This window comes from Mesoplodon densirostris, chromosome 18 (assembly GCF_025265405.1).
Source record: "Mesoplodon densirostris isolate mMesDen1 chromosome 18, mMesDen1 primary haplotype, whole genome shotgun sequence".
Taxonomy (NCBI): domain Eukaryota; kingdom Metazoa; phylum Chordata; class Mammalia; order Artiodactyla; family Ziphiidae; genus Mesoplodon; species Mesoplodon densirostris.
This window is the reverse complement of record NC_082678.1, coordinates 29,599,682-29,619,646: the sequence shown is the minus strand read 5'-3', so window position 1 is coordinate 29,619,646 and position 19,965 is coordinate 29,599,682.

The following is a 19,965-nucleotide window of genomic DNA, read 5'->3' as shown; positions in this document are numbered from 1 at the left end:
GAAATATGGACGTCTTTTAAAATTTTGGGTCGATATACGAACCCAGGATTTGTTTTCAGGGCAGGTGTCATTTACAGGCCTGCAATTATCTTGAATATCAACTGACCATTAGCGCTGGGCTTACAGCTGCTGTTGTGTGAAACGGCCACAAGGTGGCAGCAGTTCTCCTTTACCAAATCTGGTTACTAGGGCCACAGAGCCTCAGTGGAAGTCGTGTTCTAGGTTGTAATTTCGAATGGAATGTGCCAGGAAAAAGCCCCTTAAGTTTGTCTCACGACTTCTTGTTCGTTTTTTAAATTTAATTTTTATTTTTTATCACAGCAAGTTTGATTACAATGTTTGGCTTGTTGTAGGTGTGCAAGATGTGGTTCTTTTGCACATATACATATGTCTGTTCTTCCTGGGACCCTTTTCCCATGTACGTTATGACAGAATGTTGAGTAGTCTTCTCTTGGTATTCCGTAGGTGTTTGGTGATTCTATATTTCACCTGTGTTTGTATATGTCTGTTAACCCCAATATCCTAATATATCCAATCCTCACACCTTTCCAGTGGTGAACCATAAGTTTGTTTAATGAATCTGTGATTGCCCTTCTCTGTGGAAATATCTTCACTGGTATCAATTTTTAGGTAACACCTATAAGTGATATCATATGATATGTGTCTTTCTCTTTCTGACTTACTACAAGTCACGTGATTACCTCTAGACTCATCTACGGTGCTGCAAATGGCATTGTGTCCTTTTTTTCCTGGGCTAATATTCTGTCTGTACATGTACCAGTTCGTCTTTGTCCAGTCATCTGTTGAGGGACTTTTTGGTTGCTTCCATGTCATGGCTACTGCAATGCTGCGGCAATGCACATTTGCCTGCCTGTGTCTTTCCAATTCTCTCTTCTTAGGGTCTAGGCCCAGGAGTGGGCCTGCTGTATCATATGGTAGCAAAATGTTTACCTTCTGGAAGACCCTCCATTCTGTTCTCATTACTGGCTCTTACCAGGTTACGTCCCACTTAAAGTTGAGGTTATGGTCTTCTCCACGACACCTTCAGTGTTTATTGTTTGTAGTATTTTTGCTGATGTTTATTCTGACTAGTGTGAGCTGACACCACTTTGTGGTTGGATTTTCATGCGTCTCATAATCCCTTGAAATGGCGCTTTCTCACATGTCCTTATGTTCCTCAAACTGTGAGTACAGCTTACCTCTTCAAATTGTTTTCATGAAGTATGTGTGACATTTAGAAATATTTTGGCCATTACCTCCCTCAAGACATTTTGAGGTCAGGTTTCATTTACAGCCCTCCAGTACTGGTGCATATGAAGTGACCCTTAGCACAGGTTTTAAAGCTGCTGTTGCAGGTAACGGCCCGAGGGTGGCAGCATTTCTGCTTTTCCCAATCTGGTAACTAGGGAAACAGACCATCCCGGCAGTGGTGTTCTTCGGTTATATATTAGAGTGGAATGTGCCCCCAAAAGCTGATGTCTCCTTACTTATGTTTGCTTTATGTATTGAATTTATAGTTTTCTGATTGGAGTCATATTCCACTGTGTACATGGACCACTTCTTCTTTGTGCATTCCTCTGTTGATGGACATTTTCGTAGCTTCCAAGTATTGGCTATGTTAAATATTGCTGTAGTGCAGGATTACCAGCCTGTGTCTTTTCTTTTTGGCTGTACGTGGGCCTCTCATTGCCGTGGACCCTCCCATTGCACAGCACAGGCTCCGGACATGCAGGCCCAGCAGCCATAGCTCACGGGACCGGCCGCTCCACGGCATGTGGCATCTTCCTGAACCGGGGCATGAACCCGTGTCCCCTGCATTGGCAGGCGGACTCTGAACCACTGCGCCACCAGTGACGCCCAGCCTGTGTCTTTTTGATTCTCATCCCCTCAGGCGATAGGCCCAGCAGTGGGTATGCTTGATTGAATGGTAGCTCAGTATTTACCTTTCCAAGGCACCTCATTTTTGTTTTCATTACTGGCTCTTACAATGTCCCACGTTGAACCAAGGGTAGGCATTTCTCCAAAACCCCTTCAGCCTTTATTGTTTGCAGAATTTTTGCTGCTGGGCATTCTGACTGGTGTGAGCTGATAGGTTTTTGTCATTTGGATTTGCATATCTTTAATTATTCCTAATGTTCAGCCTTTTCCCATGCCTTTTTAAATTTCTTGTACAGAGAAACAGAAAAAAACAGAGAGTGCAATTAACCTCTTGAAATAGTCTTCTTGGATGGTTGCCCTCTTTTGAATTTTTTGGTCAATTTTCGACCCCAGGATTGTTTTTGAGGGCAGGTGTCATTCACAGGCCTGCAATGAGTGTGAATATTTAGTGACCATTAGCACTGGGTTTAAAGCTGCTGTTGTTGGAAATGGCCACAAGGTGGCGGTATTTCTCCATTCCCACATCTAGTTACTAGGGCAGCAGAGCCTTTCTGGGACCAATGGAATACAGAAGAAGGCATCATTGAAGTCTAATACAGAAAACCATGTCCTGGTGAATGGTAGAATGGCCAGCAGGGTGTAGGAATTAGGGACTACTGGATGTATATCCTCAGTGACTTCACTGACTGTCCTGATATCCTTTACCACGTCCCCAGCAGCCCACGGGGCTGACGTGGTCAGGGCAATGCCAGGTTATGGAGCTCACCTGCGCAACTACCCAGCAGCCCATGGGGCTCTCGTGGTCAGGCCCCTCCCAGGATATGGGGCTCACCTGGGCAGGTCCCCAGCAGACCACAGGGCTCTCATGGTCAGGCTACTCCCAGGTTATGGAGCTCACCTGTGCAACTACCCAGCAGCCCATGGGGCTCTCATGATCAGGCCCCTCCCAGGATACATAGCTCCCGTGGGCAGGTAGGACAGCAGGGCCGGGAACACAGGAATCGTGCACGTAGCCCTCATTTCAGAGCACCCCAGATGGCCTGTCTCTCAGAGCTGACACAGAGCACGTCAGAGCAGGACTTGAACTAACAAACAGCATCTCCGACAGGTCTGTGACCCTGGGCGTCACTCTGTGCGGCCTCCCTCTGCCTGGTCTTCCAGAGACTTCCACTGCAGACGGGGACCAGGCCTCTGTCTCCACCCATCACCCCTCCTCTCCCTGACTCCTGGGTTCCTCTCATTAAGAGAGTGTCTTCTTGAAGTTGTCTCCCACTCATGGGCCCGATAAAATGATTAGAAAACAAGCCAGAGCTGCAGCCCCTTGTCTATCCTGACTCTTAGGAGCCCACACCTGTTCCTTGGACCTGGCCGGTTCAGCGAGGTCCGTTTTCTGCAGTGTGAGCCCCTGAGGTTTGAGGATTGGCTGAGCTGGGCAGCCTGACCCTGCCGGCCAGCCCTGCCCAGGTGTGCCTGTGTTGAGGTCAATATAAACACCACTCCAGGCAGCAAGAGGCACTGCAGGTATGCCTGACGCCATATTCTCTGCCCCGTCAGCAGTCTCGGGGCTGTGCTGGTGGGAGGGTGGGAGGGGCCACGGCTTTGTGGGTGGTCCGGTGTGAGTGGGGCTCTGCTGGAGATTCTGCAGGAGTTGCCAGGCTGCCACCTGCTAAAGAAGAGGATGTGTCACCCATACCTTCGGCTGGAATTTCTCCCCGGGCAGAGGTGAGGAAGGAAAAAAGCAGTGGGGGCCGGGACAGGAGGGGTATCTCAGGCAGGGAAATGGAAAGCTTCCAGAAGAGCGCCCGGGCTCAGGAGCATCCTGGCTGGCCTGCAGGCACCAAGTCGGCCTGCGTGCTGTCGCTGGTGTGGCTCCACGGCCCTTCCTCTAGGCTTTCAAGTCCTTGTACATATTCAGGTGTTTTACCTGGGAAGGGTGGGAACAGTTCAGCAGCAGCTGACCTGGGGCTCCCCTCACGTTTACGCTCAGACGCCTCGGCACGGTCCCCCAGGTTTGCAATGAGGTCGCTTCTTGCGGGGGGCCTGCTGGCTGCATGGGAGATGATTCCCCACCTCTGACCAACTTCAGAATTGTTTACCACTGGAGCAAGTGCCCTGATAGCGTTTTCCTCTGTATAACTGGTGGCTTCTGTTTTTTTTTTTTCTTTTTTGGTTCAAGGAAGATTTTATTTCTCTTTTATGTATTTATAGATATAAGCATGGAAATAATTCATTCCTATAAATACACCTGTGTGAAGGGAAGAACATTTTTCTGTTTTATTTTTCAATTTTATTTATTTTTGGAAAATTTGAAATTTTATTTATTTTTTTATACAGCAGGTTATTATTAGTTATCTATTTTATACATATACATGTATACAGGTCAATCCCAATCTCCCAACTCACCCCACCACCACCACCCCATGGATTCCCCCCCTTGGTGTCCATACGTTTGTTCTCTACCTCTGTGTCTCTATTTCTGCCCTGCAAACCGGTTCATCTGTATCATTTTTCTAGGTTCCACATATATGCATTAATAAACAATATTTGTTTTTCTCTTTCTGACTTACTTCACTCTGTAGGACAGTCTCTAGATCCATCGACGTCTCTACAAATGACCCAGTTTCATTCCTTTGTATGGCTGAGTAATATTCCATTTTATATATGTGCCACATCTTTATCCTTTCGTCTGTCTGTGGGCATTTAGGTTGCTTCCATTATGTGGTTATTGTAAATAGTGCTGCAGTGAACATTGTGGTGAATGTGTCTTTGGGATTTATGGTTTTCTCTGGGTATATGCCCAGAAGTGGGATTGCTGGATCATATGGTAATTCTATTTTTAGATTTTTAAGGAACCTCCATACTGTTCTCCATAGTGACTGTATCAATTTACATTCCCACCAATGGTGGAAGAGGGTTCCTTTTGTCCACACCCTCCCCAGCATTTGTTGTTTGTAGATCTTCTGATGATGCCCATTCTAACAGGTGTGAGGTGATACCTCATTGTAGTTTTGATTTGCATTTCTCTAATAATTAGTGATGGCGAGCAGCGTTTCATGTGCGTCTTGTCCATCTCTGCATCTTCTTTGAAGAAATGTCTATTTAGATCTTCTACCCATGTTTCTATTGGGTTGTTTGTTTCTTTAATATTAAGCTGCATGAGCTCTTTATATATATTGGAGATTAAACCTTTGTCCATTGATTTCTTTGCAAATATTTTCTCCCATTCTGAGGGTTGCCTTTTTCCATTCCCGTATTTTAGCAAAAAAAAATAAAGAAAGAAAAGGAAGCAGAACAGAGATGTGCGTAAAATATGCCTCTTGAAACTGTCGTTTTGAAATATGGACGTCTTTTAAAATTTTGGGTCGATATACGAACCCAGGATTTGTTTTCAGGGCAGGTGTCATTTACAGGCCTGCAATTATTTTAAATATCAACTGACCATTAGCGCTGGGCTTACAGCTGCTGTTGTGTGAAACGGCCACAAGGTGGCAGCAGTTCTCCTTTACCAAATCTGGTTACTAGGGCCACAGAGCCTCAGTGGAAGTCGTGTTCTAGGTTGTAATTTCGAATGGAATGTGCCAGGAAAAAGCCCCTTAAGTTTGTCTCACGACTTCTTGTTCGTTTTTTAAATTTAATTTTTATGTTTTATCACAGCAAGTTTGATTACAATGTTTGGCTTGTTGTAGGTGTGCAAGATATGGTTCTTTTGCATATATACATATGTCTGTTCTTCCTGGGACCCTTTTCCCATGTACGTTATGACAGAATGTTGAGTAGTCTTCTCTTGGTATTCCATAGGTGTTTGGTGATTCTATATTTCACCTGTGTTTGTATATGTCTGTTAACCCCAATATCCTAATATATCCAATCCTCACACCTTTCCAGTGGTGAACCATAAGTTTGTTTAATGAATCTGTGATTGCCCTTCTCTGTGGAAATATCTTCACTGGTATCAATTTTTAGGTAACACCTATAAGTGAAATCATATGATATGTGTCTTTATCTTTCTGACTTACTACAAGTCACGTGATTACCTCTAGACTCATCTACGGTGCTGCAAATGGCATTGTGTCCTTTTTTTCCTGGGCTAATATTCTGTCTGTACATGTACCAGTTCGTCTTTGTCCAGTCATCTGTTGAGGGACTTTTTGGTTGCTTCCATGTCATGGCTACTGCAATGCTGCGGCAATGCACATTTGCCTGCCTGTGTCTTTCCAATTCTGTCTTCTTAGGGTCTAGGCCCAGGAGTGGGCCTGCTGTATCATATGGTAGCAAAATGTTTACCTTCTAGAAGACCCTCCATTCTGTTCTCATTACTGGCTCTTACCAGGTTACGTCCCACTTAAAGTTGAGGTTATGGTCTTCTCCACGACACCTTCAGCGTTTATTGTTTGTAGTATTTTTGCTGATGTTTATTCTGACTAGTGTGAGCTGACACCAATTTGTGGTTGGATTTTCATGCGTCTCATAATCCCTTGAAATGGAGCTTTCTCACATGTCCTTATGTTCCTCAAACTGTGAGTACAGCTTACTTCTTCAAATTGTTTTCATGAAGTATGTGTGACATTTAGAAAGGTTTTGGCCATTACCTCCCTCAAGACATTTTGAGGTCAGGTTTCATTTACAGCCCTCCAGTACTGGTGCATATGAAGTGACCCTTAGCACAGGTTTTAAAGCTGCTGTTGCAGGTAACGGCCAGAGGGCGGCAGCATTTCTGCTTTTCCCAATCTGGTAACTAGGGAAACAGACCATCCCGGCAGTGGTGTTCCTCGGTTATATATTAGAGTGGAATGTGCCCCCAAAAGCTGATGTCTCCTTACTTATGTTTCCTTTATGAATTGAATTTATTGTTTTCTGATTGGAGTCATATTCCACTGTGTACATGGACCACTTCTACTTTGTGCATTCCTCTGTTGATGGACATTTTCGTAGCTTCCAAGTATTGGCTATGTTAAATATTGCTGTAGTGCAAGATTACCAGCCTGTGTCTTTTCTTTTTGGCTGTACGTGGGCCTCTCATTGCCGTGGACCCTCCCATTGCAGAGCACAGGCTCCGGACATGCAGGCCCAGCAGCCATAGCTCACGGGACCGGCCGCTCCACGGCGTGTGGCATCTTCCTGAACCGGGGCATGAACCCGTGTCCCCTGCATTGGCAGGCGGACTTTGAACCACTGCGCCACCAGTGACGCCCAGCCTGTGTCTTTTTGATTCTCATCCCCTCAGGCGATAGGCCCAGCAGTGGGTATGCTTGATTGAATGGTAGCTCAGTATTTACCTTTCCAAGGCACCTCATTTTTGTTTTCATTACTGGCTCTTACAATGTCCCACGTTGAACCAAGAGTAGGCATTTCTCCAAAACCCCTTCAGCCTTTATTGTTTGCAGAATTTTTGCTGCTGGGCATTCTGACTGGTGTGAGCTGATAGGTTTTTGTCATTTGGATTTGCATATCTTTAATTATTCCTAATGTTCAGCCTTTTCCCATGCCTTTTTAAATTTCTTGTACAGAGAAACAGAAAAAAACAGAGAGTGCAATTAACCTCTTGAAATAGTCTTCTTGGATGGTTGCCCTCTTTTGAATTTTTTGGTCAATTTTCGACCCCAGGATTGTTTTTGAGGGCAGGTGTCATTCACAGGCCTGCAATGAGTGTGAATATTTAGTGACCATTAGCACTGGGTTTAAAGCTGCTGTTGTTGGAAATGGCCACAAGGTGGCGGTATTTCTCCATTCCCACATCTAGTTACTAGGGCAGCAGAGCCTTTCTGGGACCAATGGAATACAGAAGAAGGCATCATTGAAGTCTAATACAGAAAACCATGTACTGGTGGATGGTAGAATGGCCAGCAGGGTGTAGGAATTAGGGACTACTGGATGTATATCCTCGGAGACTTCACTGACTGTCCTGATATCCTTTACCACGTCCCCAGCAGCCCACGGGGCTGACGTGGTCAGGGCAATGCCAGGTTATGGAGCTCACCTGCGCAACTACCCAGCAGCCCATGGGGCTCTCGTGGTCAGGCCCCTCCCAGGATATGGGGCTCACCTGGGCAGGTCCCCAGCAGACCACAGGACTCTCATGGTCAGGCTACTCCCAGGTTATGGAGCTCACCTGTGCAACTACCCAGCAGCCCATGGGGCTCTCGTGATCAGGCCCCTCCCAGGATACGTAGCTCCCGTGGGCAGGTAGGACAGCAGGGCCGGGAACACAGGAATCGTGCACGTAGCCCTCATTTCAGAGCACCCCAGATGGCCTGTCTCTCAGAGCTGACACAGAGCACGTCAGAGCAGGACTTGAACTAACAAACAGCATCTCCGACAGGTCTGTGACCCTGGGCGTCACTCTGTGCGGCCTCCCTCTGCCTGGTCTTCCAGAGACTTCCACTGCAGACGGGGACCAGGCCTCTGTCTCCACCCATCACCCCTCCTCTCCCTGACTCCTGGGTTCCTCTCATTAAGAGAGTGTCTTCTTGAAGTTGTCTCCCACTCATGGGCCCGATAAAATGATTAGAAAACAAGCCAGAGCTGCAGCCCCTTGTCTATCCTGACTCTTAGGAGCCCACACCTGTTCCTTGGACCTGGCCGGTTCAGCGAGGTCCATTTTCTGCAGTGTGAGCCCCTGAGGTTTGAGGATTGGCTGAGCTGGGCAGCCTGACCCTGCCGGCCAGCCCTGCCCAGGTGTGCCTGTGTTGAGGTCAATATAAACACCACTCCAGGCAGCAAGAGGCACTGCAGGTATGCCTGACGCCATATTCTCTGCCCCGTCAGCAGCCTCGGGGCTGTGCTGGTGGGAGGGTGGGAGGGGCCACGGCTTTGTGGGTGGTCCGGTGTGAGTGGGGCTCTGCTGGAGATTCTGCAGGAGTTGCCAGGCTGCCACCTGCTAAAGAAGAGGATGTGTCACCCATACCTTCGGCTGGAATTTCTCCCCGGGCAGAGGTGAGGAAGGAAAAAAGCAGTGGGGGCCGGGACAGGAGGGGTATCTCAGGCAGGGAAATGGAAAGCTTCCAGAAGAGCGCCCGGGCTCAGGAGCATCCTGGCTGGCCTGCAGGCACCAAGTCGGCCTGCGTGCTGTCGCTGGTGTGGCTCCACGGCCCTTCCTCTAGGCTTTCAAGTCCTTGTACATATTCAGGTGTTTTACCTGGGAAGGGTGGGAACAGTTCAGCAGCAGCTGACCTGGGGCTCCCCTCACGTTTACGGTCAGAAGCCTCGGCACGGTCCGCCAGGTTTGCAATGAGGTCGCTTCTTGCGGGGCCTCTGCTGGCTGCATGGGAGATGATTCCCCACCTCTGACCAACTTCAGAATTGTTTACCACTGGAGCAAGTGCCCTGATAGCATTTTCCTCTGTATAACTGGTGGCTTCTGTTTTTTTTTTTCTTTTTTGGTTCAAGGTAGATTTATTTCTCTTTTATGTATTTATAGATATAAGCATGGAAATAATTCATTCCTATAAATACATCTGTGTGAAGGGAAGAACATTTTTCTGTTTTATTTTTCAATTTTATTTATTTTTGGAAATTTTGAAATTTTATTTTATTTATTTTTTTATACAGCAGGTTATTATTAGTTATCTATTTTATACATATACATGTATACAGGTCAATCCCAATCTCCCAACTCACCCCACCACCACCACCCCATGGATTCCCCCCCTTGGTGTCCATACGTTTGTTCTCTACCTCTGTGTCTCTATTTCTGCCCTGCAAACCGGTTCATCTGTATCATTTTTCTAGGTTCCACATATATGCATTAATAAACAATATTTGTTTTTCTCTTTCTGACTTACTTCACTCTGTAGGACAGTCTCTAGATCCATCGACGTCTCTACAAATGACCCAGTTTCATTCCTTTGTATGGCTGAGTAATATTCCATTTTATATATGTGCCACATCTTTATCCTTTCGTCTGCCTGTGGGCATTTAGGTTGCTTCCATTACGTGGTTATTGTAAATAGTGCTGCAGTGAACACTGTGGTGAATGTGTCTTTTGGATTTATGGTTTTCTCTGGGTATATGCCCAGAAGTGGGATTGCTGGATCATATGGTAATTCTATTTTTAGATTTTTAAGGAACCTCCATACTGTTCTCCATACTGACTGTATCAATTTACATTCCCACCAATGGTGGAAGAGGGTACCTTTTGTCCACACCCTCCCCAGCATTTGTTGTTTGTAGATCTTCTGATGATGCCCATTCTAACAGGTGTGAGGTGATACCTCATGGTAGTTTTGATTTGCATTTCTCTAATAATTAGTGATGTCGAGAAGCTTTTCATGTGCGTCTGGTCCATCTCTGCATCTTCTTTGAAGAAATGTCTATTTAGATCTTCTACCCATTTTTCTATTGGGTTGTTTGTTTCTTTAATATTAAGCTGCATGAGCTCTTTATATATATTGGAGATTAAACCTTTGTCTATTGATTTCTTTGCAAATATTTTCTCCCATTCTGAGGGTTGCCTTTTTCCATTCCCGTATTTTAGCAAAAAAAAATAAAGAAAGAAAAGGAAGCAGAACAGAGATGTGCGTAAAATATGCCTCTTGAAACTGTTGTTTTGAAATATGGACGTCTTTTAAAATTTTGGGTCGATATACGAACCCAGGATTTGTTTTCAGGGCAGGTGTCATTTACAGGCCTGCAATTATCTTGAATATCAACTGACCATTAGCGCTGGGCTTACAGCTGCTGTTGTGTGAAACGGCCACAAGGTGGCAGCAGTTCTCCTTTACCAAATCTGGTTACTAGGGCCACAGAGCCTCAGTGGAAGTCGTGTTCTAGGTTGTAATTTCGAATGGAATGTGCCAGGAAAAAGCCCCTTAAGTTTGTCTCACGACTTCTTGTTCGTTTTTTAAATTTAATTTTTATTTTTTATCACAGCAAGTTTGATTACAATGTTTGGCTTGTTGTAGGTGTGCAAGATGTGGTTCTTTTGCACATATACATATGTCTGTTCTTCCTGGGACCCTTTTCCCATGTACGTTATGACAGAATGTTGAGTAGTCTTCTCTTGGTATTCCGTAGGTGTTTGGTGATTCTATATTTCACCTGTGTTTGTATATGTCTGTTAACCCCAATATCCTAATATATCCAATCCTCACACCTTTCCAGTGGTGAACCATAAGTTTGTTTAATGAATCTGTGATTGCCCTTCTCTGTGGAAATATCTTCACTGGTATCAATTTTTAGGTAACACCTATAAGTGATATCATATGATATGTGTCTTTCTCTTTCTGACTTACTACAAGTCACGTGATTACCTCTAGACTCATCTACGGTGCTGCAAATGGCATTGTGTCCTTTTTTTCCTGGGCTAATATTCTGTCTGTACATGTACCAGTTCGTCTTTGTCCAGTCATCTGTTGAGGGACTTTTTGGTTGCTTCCATGTCATGGCTACTGCAATGCTGCGGCAATGCACATTTGCCTGCCTGTGTCTTTCCAATTCTGTCTTCTTAGGGTCTAGGCCTAGGAGTGGGCCTGCTGTATCATATGGTAGCAAAATGTTTACCTTCTAGAAGACCCTCCATTCTGTTCTCATTACTGGCTCTTACCAGGTTACGTCCCACTTAAAGTTGAGGTTATGGTCTTCTCCACGACACCTTCAGCGTTTATTGTTTGTAGTATTTTTTATTTTTTTATTTATTTATTTATTTTTTTTTTTTTGCTGTACGCGGGCCTCTCACTGCTGTGGCCTCTCCCGTTGCGGAGCACAGGCTCCGGACACACAGGCCCCGCGGCCATGGCTCGCGGGCCCAGCCGCTCCGCGGCATGTGGGATCCTCCAAGATCGGGGCACGAACCCGTGTCCCCTGCATCGGCAGGCGGACTCTCAACCACTGCGCCACCAGGGAGGACCTGTTTGTAGTATTTTTGCTGATGTTTATTCTGACTAGTGTGAGCTGACACCACTTTGTGGTTGGATTTTCATGCGTCTCATAATCCCTTGAAATGGAGCTTTCTCACATGTCCTTATGTTCCTCAAACTGTGAGTACAGCTTACCTCTTCAAATTGTTTTCATGAAGTATGTGTGACATTTAGAAATATTTTGGCCATTACCTCCCTCAAGACATTTTGAGGTCAGGTTTCATTTACAGTCCTCCAGTACTGGTGCATATGAAGTGACCCTTAGCACAGATTTTAAAGCTGCTGTTGCAGGTAACGGCCCGAGGGTGGCAGCATTTCTGCTTTTCCCAATCTGGTAACTAGGGAAACAGACCATCCTGGCAGTGGTGTTCTTCGGTTATATATTAGAGTGGAATGTGCCCCCAAAAGCTGATGTCTCCTTACTTATGTTTGCTTTATGTATTGAATTTATAGTTTTCTGATTGGAGTCATATTCCACTGTGTACATGGACCACTTCTTCTTTGTGCATTCCTCTGTTGATGGACATTTTCGTAGCTTCCAAGTATTGGCTATGTTAAATATTGCTGTAGTGCAGGATTACCAGCCTGTGTCTTTTCTTTTTGGCTGTACGTGGGCCTCTCATTGCCGTGGACCCTCCCATTGCACAGCACAGGCTCCGGACATGCAGGCCCAGCAGCCATAGCTCACGGGACCGGCCGCTCCACAGCATGTGGCATCTTCCTGAACCGGGGCATGAACCCGTGTCCCCTGCATTGGCAGGCAGACTCTGAACCACTGCGCCACCAGTGACGCCCAGCCAGTGTCTTTTTGATTCTCATCCCCTCAGGCGATAGGCCCAGCAGCGGGTATGCTTGATTGAATGGTAGCTCAGTATTTACCTTTCCAAGGCACCTCATTTTTGTTTTCATTACTGGCTCTTACAATGTCCCACGTTGAACCAAGAGTAGGCATTTCTCCAAAACCCCTTCAGCCTTTATTGTTTGCAGAATTTTTGCTGCTGGGCATTCTGACTGGTGTGAGCTGATAGGTTTTTGTCATTTGGATTTGCATATCTTTAATTATTCCTAATGTTCAGCCTTTTCCCATGCCTTTTTAAATTTCTTGTACAGAAAAACAGAAAAAAACAGAGAGTGCAATTAACCTCTTGAAATAGTCTTCTTGGATGGTTGCCCTCTTTTGAATTTTTTGGTCAATTTTCGACCCCAGGATTGTTTTTGAGGGCAGGTGTCATTCACAGGCCTGCAATGAGTGTGAATATTTAGTGACCATTAGCACTGGGTTTAAAGCTGCTGTTGTTGGAAATGGCCACAAGGTGGCGGTATTTCTCCATTCCCACATCTAGTTACTAGGGCAGCAGAGCCTTTCTGGGACCAATGGAATACAGAAGAAGGCATCATTGAAGTCTAATACAGAAAACCATGTCCTGGTGAATGGTAGAATGGCCAGCAGGGTGTAGGAATTAGGGACTACTGGATGTATATCCTCAGTGACTTCACTGACTGTCCTGATATCCTTTACCACGTCCCCAGCAGCCCACGGGGCTGACGTGGTCAGGGCAATGCCAGGTTATGGAGCTCACCTGCGCAACTACCCAGCAGCCCATGGGGCTCTCGTGGTCAGGCCCCTCCCAGGATATGGGGCTCACCTGGGCAGGTCCCCAGCAGACCACAGGGCTCTCATGGTCAGGCTACTCCCAGGTTATGGAGCTCACCTGTGCAACTACCCAGCAGCCCATGGGGCTCTCATGATCAGGCCCCTCCCAGGATACGTAGCTCCCGTGGGCAGGTAGGACAGCAGGGCCGGGAACACAGGAATCGTGCACGTAGCCCTCATTTCAGAGCACCCCAGATGGCCTGTCTCTCAGAGCTGACACAGAGCACGTCAGAGCAGGACTTGAACTAACAAACAGCATCTCCGACAGGTCTGTGACCCTGGGCGTCACTCTGTGCGGTCTCCCTCTGCCTGGTCTTCCAGAGACTTCCACTGCAGACGGGGACCAGGCCTCTGTCTCCACCCATCACCCCTCCTCTCCCTGACTCCTGGGTTCCTCTCATTAAGAGAGTGTCTTCTTGAAGTTGTCTCCCACTCATGGGCCCGATAAAATGATTAGAAAACAAGCCAGAGCTGCAGCCCCTTGTCTATCCTGACTCTTAGGAGCCCACACCTGTTCCTTGGACCTGGCCGGTTCAGCGAGGTCCATTTTCTGCTGTGTGAGCCCCTGAGGTTTGAGGATTGGCTGAGCTGGGCAGCCTGACCCTGCCGGCCAGCCCTGCCCAGGTGTGCCTGTGTTGAGGTCAATATAAACACCACTCCAGGCAGCAAGAGGAACTGCAGGTATGCCTGACGCCATATTCTCTGCCCCGTCAGCAGCCTCGGGGCTGTGCTGGTGGGAGGGTGGGAGGGGCCACGGCTTTGTGGGTGGTCCGGTGTGAGTGGGGCTCTGCTGGAGATTCTGCAGGAGTTGCCAGGCTGCCACCTGCTAAAGAAGAGGATGTGTCACCCATACCTTCGGCTGGAATTTCTCCCCGGGCAGAGGTGAGGAAGGAAAAAAGCAGTGGGGGCCGGGACAGGAGGGGTATCTCAGGCAGGGAAATGGAAAGCTTCCAGAAGAGCGCCCGGGCTCAGGAGCATCCTGGCTGGCCTGCAGGCACCAAGTCGGCCTGCGTGCTGTCGCTGGTGTGGCTCCACGGCCCTTCCTCTAGGCTTTCAAGTCCTTGTACATATTCAGGTGTTTTACCTGGGAAGGGTGGGAACAGTTCAGCAGCAGCTGACCTGGGGCTCCCCTCACGTTTACGCTCAGACGCCTCGGCACGGTCCGCCAGGTTTGCAATGAGGTCGCTTCTTGCGGGGCGCCTGCTGGCTGCATGGGAGATGATTCCCCACCTCTGACCAACTTCAGAATTGTTTACCACTGGAGCAAGTGCCCTGATAGCATTTTCCTCTGTATAACTGGTGGCTTCTGTTTTTTTTTTTTTTCTTTTTTGGTTCAAGGTAGATTTATTTCTCTTTTATGTATTTATAGATATAAGCATGGAAATAATTCATTCCTATAAATACATCTGTGTGAAGGGAAGAACATTTTTCTGTTTTATTTTTCAATTTTATTTATTTTTGGAAATTTTGAAATTTTATTTTATTTATTTTTTTATACAGCAGGTTATTATTAGTTATCTATTTTATACATATACATGTATACAGGTCAATCCCAATCTCCCAACTCACCCCACCACCACCACCCCATGGATTCCCCCCCTTGGTGTCCATACGTTTGTTCTCTACCTCTGTGTCTCTATTTCTGCCCTGCAAACCGGTTCATCTGTATCATTTTTCTAGGTTCCACATATATGCATTAATAAACAATATTTGTTTTTCTCTTTCTGACTTACTTCACTCTGTAGGACAGTCTCTAGATCCATCGACGTCTCTACAAATGACCCAGTTTCATTCCTTTGTATGGCTGAGTAATATTCCATTTTATATATGTGCCACATCTTTATCCTTTCGTCTGTCTGTGGGCATTTAGGTTGCTTCCATTACGTGGTTATTGTAAATAGTGCTGCAGTGAACATTGTGGTGAATGTGTCTTTTGGATTTATGGTTTTCTCTGGGTATATGCCCAGAAGTGGGATTGCTGGATCATATGGTAATTCTATTTTTAGATTTTTAAGGAACCTCCATACTGTTCTCCATAGTGACTGTATCAATTTACATTCCCACCAATGGTGGAAGAGGGTACCTTTTGTCCACACCCTCCCCAGCATTTGTTGTTTGTAGATCTTCTGCTGATGCCCATTCTAACAGGTGTGAGGTGATACCTCATGGTAGTTTTGATTTGCATTTCTCTAATAATTAGTGATGTCGAGAAGCTTTTCATGTGCGTCTGGTCCATCTCTGCATCTTCTTTGAAGAAATGTCTATTTAGATCTTCTACCCATTTTTCTATTGGGTTGTTTGTTTCTTTAATATTAAGCTGCATGAGCTCTTTATATATATTGGAGATTAAACCTTTGTCTATTGATTTCTTTGCAAATATTTTCTCCCATTCTGAGGGTTGCCTTTTTCCATTCCCGTATTTTAGCAAAAAAAAATAAAGAAAGAAAAGGAAGCAGAACAGAGATGTGCGTAAAATATGCCTCTTGAAACTGTTGTTTTGAAATATGGACGTCTTTTAAAATTTTGGGTCGATATACGAACCCAGGATTTGTTTTCAGGGCAGGTGTCATTTACAGGCCTGCAATTATCTTGAATATCAACTGACCATTAGCGCTGGGCTTACAGCTGCTGTTGTGTGAAACGGCCACAAGGTGGCAGCAGTTCTCCTTTACCAAATCTGGTTACTAGGGCCACAGAGCCTCAGTGGAAGTCGTGTTCTAGGTTGTAATTTCGAATGGAATGTGCCAGGAAAAAGCCCCTTAAGTTTGTCTCACGACTTCTTGTTCGTTTTTTAAATTTAATTTTTATTTTTTATCACAGCAAGTTTGATTACAATGATTGGCTTGTTGTAGGTGTGCAAGATGTGGTTCTTTTGCACATATACATATGTCTGTTCTTCCTGGGACCCTTTTCCCATGTATGTTATGACAGAATGTTGAGTAGTCTTCTCTTGGTATTCCGTAGGTGTTTGGTGATTCTATATTTCACCTGTGTTTGTATATGTCTGTTAACCCCAATATCCTAATATATCCAATCCTCACACCTTTCCAGTGGTGAACCATAAGTTTGTTTAATGAATCTGTGATTGCCCTTCTCTGTGGAAATATCTTCACTGGTATCAATTTTTAGGTAACACCTATAAGTGATATCATATGATATGTGTCTTTCTCTTTCTGACTTACTACAAGTCACGTGATTACCTCTAGACTCATCTACGGTGCTGCAAATGGCATTGTGTCCTTTTTTTCCTGGGCTAATATTCTGTCTGTACATGTACCAGTTCGTCTTTGTCCAGTCATCTGTTGAGGGACTTTTTGGTTGCTTCCATGTCATGGCTACTGCAATGCTGCGGCAATGCACATTTGCCTGCCTGTGTCTTTCCAATTCTGTCTTCTTAGGGTCTAGGCCCAGGAGTGGGCCTGCTGTATCATATGGTAGCAAAATGTTTACCTTCTAGAAGACCCTCCATTCTGTTCTCATTACTGGCTCTTACCAGGTTACGTCCCACTTAAAGTTGAGGTTATGGTCTTCTCCACGACACCTTCAGCGTTTATTGTTTGTAGTATTTTTTATTTTTTTATTTTTTTTTTATTTTTTTATTTTTTGCTGTACGCGGGCCTCTCACTGCTGTGGCCTCTCCCGTTGCGGAGCACAGGCTCCGGACACACAGGCCCCGCGGCCATGGCTCGCGGGCCCAGCCGCTCCGCGGCATGTGGGATCCTCCGAGATCGGGGCACGAACCCGTGTCCCCTGCATCGGCAGGCGGACTCTCAACCACTGCGCCACCAGGGAGGCCCTGTTTGTAGTATTTTTGCTGATGTTTATTCTGACTAGTGTGAGCTGACACCACTTTGTGGTTGGATTTTCATGCGTCTCATAATCCCTTGAAATGGAGCTTTCTCACATGTCCTTATGTTCCTCAAACTGTGAGTACAGCTTACCTCTTCAAATTGTTTTCATGAAGTATGTGTGACATTTAGAAATATTTTGGCCATTACCTCCCTCAAGACATTTTGAGGTCAGGTTTCATTTACAGCCCTCCAGTACTGGTGCATATGAAGTGACCCTTAGCACAGGTTTTAAAGCTGCTGTTGCAGGTAACGGCCAGAGGGCGGCAGCATTTCTGCTTTTCCCAATCTGGTAACTAGGGAAACAGACCATCCCGGCAGTGGTGTTCCTCGGTTATATATTAGAGTGGAATGTGCCCCCAAAAGCTGATGTCTCCTTACTTATGTTTGCTTTATGTATTGAATTTATAGTTTTCTGATTGGAGTCATATTCCACTGTGTACATGGACCACTTCTTCTTTGTGCATTCCTCTGTTGATGGACATTTTCGTAGCTTCCAAGTATTGGCTATGTTAAATATTGCTGTAGTGCAGGATTACCAGCCTGTGTCTTTTCTTTTTGGCTGTACGTGGGCCTCTCATTGCCGTGGACCCTCCCATTGCACAGCACAGGCTCCGGACATGCAGGCCCAGCAGCCATAGCTCACGGGACCGGCCGCTCCACGGCATGTGGCATCTTCCTGAACCAGGGCATGAACCCGTGTCCCCTGCATTGGCAGGCGGACTCTGAACCACTGTGCCACCAGTGACGCCCAGCCTGTGTCTTTTTGATTCTCATCCCCTCAGGCGATAGGCCCAGCAGTGGGTATGCTTGATTGAATGGTAGCTCAGTATTTACCTTTCCAAGGCACCTCATTTTTGTTTTCATTACTGGCTCTTACAATGTCCCACGTTGAACCAAGGGTAGGCATTTCTCCAAAACCCCTTCAGCCTTTATTGTTTGCAGAATTTTTGCTGCTGGGCATTCTGACTGGTGTGAGCTGATATGTTTTTGTCATTTGGATTTGCATATCTTTAATTATTCCTAATGTTCAGCCTTTTCCCATGCCTTTTTAAATTTCTTGTACAGAGAAACAGAAAAAAACAGAGAGTGCAATTAACCTCTTGAAATAGTCTTCTTGGATGGTTGCCCTCTTTTGAATTTTTTGGTCAATTTTCGACCCCAGGATTGTTTTTGAGGGCAGGTGTCATTCACAGGCCTGCAATGAGTGTGAATATTTAGTGACCATTAGCACTGGGTTTAAAGCTGCTGTTGTTGGAAATGGACACAAGGTGGCGGTATTTCTCCATTCCCACATCTAGTTACTGGGCAGCAGAGCCTTTCTGGGACCAATGGAATACAGAAGAAGGCATCATTGAAGTCTAATACAGAAAACCATGTCCTGGTGGATGGTAGAATGGCCAGCAGGGTGTAGGAATTAGGGACTACTGGATGTATATCCTCGGTGACTTCACTGACTGTCCTGATATCCTTTACCACGTCCCCAGCAGCCCACGGGGCTGACGTGGTCAGGGCAATGCCAGGTTATGGAGCTCACCTGCGCAACTACCCAGCAGCCCATGGGGCTCTCGTGGTCAGGCCCCTCCCAGGATATGGGGCTCACCTGGGCAGGTCCCCAGCAGACCACAGGGCTCTCATGGTCAGGCTACTCCCAGGTTATGGAGCTCACCTGTGCAACTACCCAGCAGCCCATGGGGCTCTCGTGATCAGGCCCCTCCCAGGATACGTAGCTCCCGTGGGCAGGTAGGACAGCAGGGCCGGGAACACAGGAATCGTGCACGTAGCCCTCATTTCAGAGCACCCCAGATGGCCTGTCTCTCAGAGCTGACACAGAGCACGTCAGAGCAGGACTTGAACTAACAAACAGCATCTCCGACAGGTCTGTGACCCTGGGCGTCACTCTGTGCGGCCTCCCTCTGCCTGGTCTTCCAGAGACTTCCACTGCAGACGGGGACCAGGCCTCTGTCTCCACCCATCACCCCTCCTCTCCCTGACTCCTGGGTTCCTCTCATTAAGAGAGTGTCTTCTTGAAGTTGTCTCCCACTCATGGGCCCGATAAAATGATTAGAAAACAAGCCAGAGCTGCAGCCCCTTGTCTATCCTGACTCTTAGGAGCCCACACCTGTTCCTTGGACCTGGCCGGTTCAGCGAGGTCCGTTTTCTGCAGTGTGAGCCCCTGAGGTTTGAGGATTGGCTGAGCTGGGCAGCCTGACCCTGCCGGCCAGCCCTGCCCAGGTGTGCCTGTGTTGAGGTCAATATAAACACCACTCCAGGCAGCAAGAGGCACTGCAGGTATGCCTGACGCCATATTCTCTGCCCCGTCAGCAGTCTCGGGGCTGTGCTGGTGGGAGGGTGGGAGGGGCCACGGCTTTGTGGGTGGTCCGGTGTGAGTGGGGCTCTGCTGGAGATTCTGCAGGAGTTGCCAGGCTGCCACCTGCTAAAGAAGAGGATGTGTCACCCATACCTTCGGCTGGAATTTCTCCCCGGGCAGAGGTGAGGAAGGAAAAAAGCAGTGGGGGCCGGGACAGGAGGGGTATCTCAGGCAGGGAAATGGAAAGCTTCCAGAAGAGCGCCCGGGCTCAGGAGCATCCTGGCTGGCCTGCAGGCACCAAGTCGGCCTGCGTGCTGTCGCTGGTGTGGCTCCACGGCCCTCCCTCTAGGCTTTCAAGTCCTTGTACATATTCAGGTGTTTTACCTGGGAAGGGTGGGAACAGTTCAGCAGCAGCTGACC